The following is a 6,000-nucleotide window of genomic DNA, read 5'->3' as shown; positions in this document are numbered from 1 at the left end:
AAAAAAAAAAAAAAAAAAAAAAAAAAAAAAAAAAAAAAAAAAAAAAAAGCTACTTTCTCACCTTTACTCATTGCTTTCTATCAAATTTGCACACACAACAATGTACATTTGCCTACAAACTATAGAGGACAGATTAATTCTCAAAGTAATTTTTTAACATTTGTGTTCATTGTAAGATTTTTGCTCTGGAGACACTTTCAGAAGATATTTTGTCCTCTCCCCAACGGCAATATTTTTGGAGTGTTTCTTCCAGTCAGCTTATTTGTAGAATTGTTTACATTGACACTAATTTTACTAAAGCAACTGAAACAAATGTTTCCATTTTGAAAATGTCTGCTGGAAAAATAAAGATTTGCACTTCAAATGAATGGGGAGATTGTTAGATTGTCTTAAGTAAAACAGATGTTTATACTCAATATTTTTTCAAGAAAAATCATCGAATATATCGATTATTAAATGTTTCCTGGATGGATATAGTAGGTTCTGTATAAATCCTTATGAATTATGATTGATAGCATGAATGTCCTAATTCTCCATTTTCAATAGATAAGTCTTTATTAAGATGGATCTATCATCTTAGCAGCTAACTGAAAGGAAAGTGCACAGTACTGTAACACATTGACTCACATCGAGTTAAGCATATAACACATATAACACAGTTTTCTGTTCAGAAAAATCATAATCCAGGGAGAAAGTTTTTATACCTTCCCCCAATGGGGGAAAGTTGTTTTTCTGAAGATTGCTATAGAAATAAAATCTGACCTCAGTTTAGTTCATAGTTACATAACACAGATTTTAAAGTTTTCTGAATATATGAGTCTGTGAGCTCAAGGTTTATAAAGGTTAGTGCTACATATTTGTATTGAATTAGTGTTTATCAACGTGTTTCTGATTTCTTTCTTCGTGATTTTGTTGACTTTTAGAGCATTCGCGTAAAAAAGAACTGATTTACTCAGCTGATTAAACATTAACTAGCATGATATCAGGCAATAATACATATTTTTAAAAGGTAAAAATGAAAGGAGAGTGGATTGTTAGAACAAGGACGTTAATTTATTGTATGTTTATTGATTGTTATTGGACTTAAGTAAGAGCACAGACCAAACATCTATGCCTCATCTTGTTGTATTCATCTAACTAGAGGATCCTAGAACAGTAAACCTGGTAAAGACCTTCCAGGGATCATTTGATTTAATCCCCTGCCTTCGTGAAGGTGAAAACCCAAACCCTCCAAACAATTGGCTCATGTTCCTTTTGAACCTTTCCAGGCATAAAGACAACCTTTCCTGATAAAAGGAAACTTGTTTTGGTATGAAGCAACTGAGTCCCCACTAAGGCGGGATACTTAACACGTGCAGAATCTCCGTTCAAATTCTTACAAAAGCCTTACAAGTAAATATTAGGTCTATTTTATAGAGAAAGCGAGGCCAAAGAGAGGTATGGTAATTTACCCAAGGTCCAAAAAGCAGTGTATATGTTTACCTACATAAAGGGAATTAATAAGATCAATAAATACAAGCCTAAACCTATGTTTCAGGGAGTTTCCTTGGACAATACAAATAAATGATGGAATAACCTCATTTGATACCTTATTAAAAGAATATCCCATATTGAATTATTCAGAACCCCAAATCTGGCCTTTCTAAAATCAAGTGTCTTTGCGTAGCATAAACTGAGTACAAATCCCCAAGACTTCTTTGTTATCAATATTCCAGCCCATAATTTATTAAACATACACACAGACATCCCTTGTAGGGATAAAGTTCCTGGTCTTTCTTTGGGCGTCATTCAGTTTCGAGACTTAGAGAGTCTCTGATGCATGTGTGTGTGACTAAGGAAAATAATAGCTGAATCACTTCTAAAAGCGAATCCTCTGAATCAAAAACCTATAATAAAAATGAAGACAATTAAGGCATTCCATCTGTCTTTGAACCTCAACAGCTCTTCCTCCCAAGCCAACCAACCTAGTCCTCTCCCCTTTCTTCTCCCAACCTGTGAAATAATCTCGCAGACCGGAGGCAGAAGGGGCAACAGCCAGACCCGGGCTCCGCTGACTCTCGAGCCTACCGAGGACCGGAATGCACGGGTGTCAACGGGTCCCTGCTGTCTCCGGGGAAGCGCCGCACGGGGGCAAAAACAGGGCGGGGAGATGAGCAGAACTAGAGTTTGTGAGGGGCCACAAAAGGCGACGGTCTACGAAAAAAGACCACTTCCCAAGGTTACAGAGGCGTGATGAGCGTGAGAAACAGAGCCTCGTGCGCAAACTCGCCCTCCGGCTCCTCAATACGGCTAAGCCGCACCGCCGCTGCAGCCCTCCCGCTAGGCGGAAGGCAGCGCGGCGCAAGACCCGGCCCAGCCCGGCGCATGCGCCGCAGCCCGGCCTCCGCTCCCGGCCCCCTCCCCTCCCTTCCCCTCCCTCTTCCTGGCGGGTCTGGGGCGGCGGCGGCGGCGCGGTGACGTCAGGGCGTTGGGGCAGCTCCTGTGACAGACGGAGCTGGAGCGGCGGGGCGGCGGCGGAGTCCGGCGGCCGAGATAGCGAGTGGGCGACCGAACGAGCAGCGACCCGGGGGCTAGGGAGCGACAGAGAGAAAGAGAGGAGCGCTCGGGCGCGAGCGAGAGAACCGCGAGCGCCGGGCTTGGGCTCGAGCCCCGGAACGGCTGAGGAGCCCGCCTGCTCCCCTCCCCTCCCCCTCCCCGGGACCGGGCCCAACGCGCCATCCTCCCCCTCCCTCCTTCCCTCCCTCCCTCCTTCCTCCCTTCCCTGTCCCTCCCCCCTTTCCCCGCCGGTGGATGGGAGTGAAGGACGGAAGAGGCCCTGCAGAGGCGGCGGTGCAGCGCTCCGGTAAGGCGGCGAGGGTCTGCGCGCGCCCCTCTGTCTCCTCCACCGCGCTCGGGCGGCTGCGGGCTGGGCCCGGCCGCCTGACGATGTGGCTGCGCCGGTCCCCTCCCTCCCGTTCTCCCCTCCCCCTGCCGCCGCCTCCTCCTTCTTCTTCTCTCCTCGCTCTCAAAATGGCGGCCGCGACGGCCGTTGAGTGAGAGACACGGAGGAGGGGGGCCTGTCCGGGTAGGGCGCTGCCCTCGCTCCCCTCCTCCGCGGTCGGGGTTTGGGGGGCGCCGGGCATCTACCGCTGCACCGCGGCCCTCCCCGAGAAGAGATCGCCCTCGTCCCTCGGTGACTTAGCAAGAAAAGTATTCTCGGGTAGGAAGGGCGTGGGGAGCAGGTCGCTCTCTGATCTTGGGGAAAGGGCTCGGCCCTCCTCCTCTTCCTGGCCGCAGAGGCGAGCTCCGCAGTCCCCACCCCGCCCGCGGTTGTCGGCGCGGGGACCGGGCTCAGCTCCGCACCTCTGGGCACCCACAGGGCCTTCCAGACGTTCCGTCCCCAGCCTGCCCTTACGATGGGTTGACCTGAGGAGGATGACCCACCGCCTCCTGGGCTCCCCAGTGGAGTGGTCCAGCCTCTGCACCCACTGAGGAGGAGTTGTCTTTTGAGGTTGTTAACACAGCTTCGAGGCCTTCTGCCATTCCCCTTCATCTAATCTGATATCGCCACTCCTTTAAGAAACGGCAGTCCCTGTGTATATGTAACCTCTTTAGCCTCCCAGGTGAGAAAGTGCCTTTGAGGTTGTGGGCAGATTTTGACTTTGCCTCTAAACGTAACAGTAGAGGAGGAGGTTTTCATAATCTGAGATACGAGAGAGCAAGGTGCCTTGGCTTTATTTGTTGTTCTGCCTTTTTTCGGTGACTTAGCAAGAAACTGCTTGGGAGGAGAGCAGGAAATTTTCTTTTGGGTTTGGGGTTTGGGTCCAATTTATATCAGTCTTTTGGTTAAGAAATCGTGCTTTTGAAGAGAATAACCAGATTTGAGGTCTCACTCTCAATGGGCGATGTCATGCCAAGGTCCCTCCCCTCCTTTCCTTAAGAGGCAATCAGGAGAAAATAAAGATATTACTGTTATTCTGACCTCTACTTTAAGCACACAATCCTTGAGATTTATAACCTTTTAAAGGCTAAACAAAAAAAAATTGTGCCATTTTTGGCAATTCTGTTTTTGTTGGGCGGTGGGTTGTTTTGTGTGAATTTCTTTTTGAGGCTTGGGCGGAGGAGATCGTGCTTGGGCCTTTCATACCAGTAATAATGTCATCCCTTCCCTTTGCCACAGTAGTGTTTGCTTAATTTTTTTTTTCGCTGCAGCAGGGCTTGATTGCTGCGGGGTCCAATCTCTTAATCAGGAAAATTTCCTGCTTGGGTACGTCGTAGTGATAGAATGTTGAATATATATTAAAAGCTTTTACTTAAATAATTGTGGTTTGGTTTTAAGGCATTAGCTAGCTTTTAATCTCTAATGGTTATCTTTCAGGACACAGTTTTTAAAATAATTTGTAGTTGCAAATTGCAGTTTTTATTAAAGCAGAAGGCTAATCTGTATTTAGAGTATTTATTCATGATCTATTATGATCATTGTTTGGATTGTTCACAAGGGGAGGATCTAAAACAAATTTAAAGCTTGGCATATTTTTAAAAATCAGAGAAAGGAACTCAATTTTTCACTTAAAATATTTCTGTATATGATGATTTTGATGGAGCAAACCCTATTTCGGTACCTCCCCACAACCTCTTTTTTAAAAAATGGGCTAATATTTGTGGATGCTATGAACAGCCATTGAGCGGAGAAGACTGGGTGGAGTAAGGGAGCACAGAAGCTGTGAAATGCTAGATTGCCCTTTCATAGCATTTTTCTCTTGCTTATGTTTTCTAAGGTTATTTGATACTAATTGTTGCTACAACAAAGGTATTTCTGTGTAGTAAACCTGAAAATCCACCTTTTTTGAAAGATGGGCATTGAATGGGATAAAAGCAATGTCCCTGCTCTAAAGCAGACACATATTGTCTATATATATATGTGTGTGTGTATACATATAAAGATAAATATATGCATACATGTATGTATACTCTTGTATTGGTCTAGTCAATTAAGAATAAATTAACGAATGCCAGAAATATTTGGCAAGAAATAGTAGTAGGTACACTGTAAAAATCTAATAAAAATACTGTAGATGTTTTCTTTTACTTTAATTTGCATTAGAACAGTAAATCTGTTTGTGATTTTTAAATGATGAACATCAAAGATGAGAAAAAAGGAAGATAATTTGCATCAAAGGCTCTTTATATAGACCTTTTCTCTTGTGTTGCCCCTTGAAGGGGACCTTTTTGTGAGATACTATCATAAGAGAGGGTAGGTCACTTTAATGTCTTGTATCAAGCATTCACATGAGTAGATATCTTCAAAAGAAATTCAAATTCATGTGGTAAATGTGATTTTGATGAGCCTTGTGAATGTTTGTGAATGTATGATATATTTTTACATTTTTGTTCTCTTTAATGTGATTAGAAAGTAGAAGAGTTAATATAATGAGGAATGACTAAGGTTGGGAATGATAATTCACTATATTATGTGTCTGATATATCCCTATTCCTACAATTTGTTGGTATAAAAGTGCACTAAGAGGGTGATTTTTCAGTAGATTATTAGTTGATTGGGAGCTTAAGATGATTTGGCTGAAGTAAGAGAGCTTTAGTTCCAAATGTGTGTATGTGTGTCTTTCTGATCCATGTGTCAGAATCTTTTGCTTAATTTGGATGTCAATTTTCAAATTTCCTAATCCTATATTTATAAAACTTTAATGAGATTGGGATGAATTTCATTTTTTGTTTTTTTTGGACCGGTAAGGGGATTGCAACCCCTGGCCCAGTGTGGTCCGCACCACGCTCAACCAGTGAGCGCACCGGCCATCCCTATATAGGATCTGAACCCGCGGCCTTGGCGCTACCAGCGCCACACTCTCCCGAGTGAGCCACGGGGCTGGCCCTGAATTTCATTGTTTGATAGAATTATTTAGTATCTGTTCTTTCAGGTTTGGAGATGTTTCTGGGAAGGAAAAATCAGTATCATAATTTTTTGTTTTCTAGCTAGAACATTGATATTTCATTGTCTATATTCCA

General features: G+C 43.9%; 1 protein-coding gene and 1 long non-coding RNA gene across 3 annotated transcripts in view; one reads left to right on the top strand and one right to left on the bottom strand.

The window, feature by feature from the left end:
* Window positions 1-1,700: 1,700 nt before the first annotated feature.
* On the bottom strand, window positions 1,701-2,272 carry LOC103590442. The gene is made up of 2 exons (XR_550472.1): window positions 1,993-2,272; window positions 1,701-1,886 (listed from the first exon to the last, which is right to left on the bottom strand). It is a non-coding gene; the product is annotated as an uncharacterized LOC103590442 (long non-coding RNA).
* A 189-nt stretch (window positions 2,273-2,461) lies between these two features.
* Window positions 2,462-6,000, top strand: part of PAFAH1B1 (platelet-activating factor acetylhydrolase 1b, regulatory subunit 1 (45kDa)) — an 83,395-nt gene continuing 79,856 nt past the window's right edge. The window contains exon 1 of one of the 2 annotated variants that reach the window (XM_008572668.1): window positions 2,462-2,842. The gene's annotated coding sequence lies outside the window, so the exon portion shown is untranslated. The remainder of the gene's footprint in view (window positions 2,843-6,000) is intronic. The other variant, XM_008572669.1, reaches the window with a different exon arrangement.

Source organism: Galeopterus variegatus, unplaced genomic scaffold (genome assembly GCF_000696425.1).
Source record: "Galeopterus variegatus unplaced genomic scaffold, G_variegatus-3.0.2 Scaffold817, whole genome shotgun sequence".
In the NCBI taxonomy this organism is placed as follows: domain Eukaryota; kingdom Metazoa; phylum Chordata; class Mammalia; order Dermoptera; family Cynocephalidae; genus Galeopterus; species Galeopterus variegatus.
Note: the sequence above shows the minus strand (reverse complement) of the source record. Positions and strands in the feature narration are given on the sequence as shown.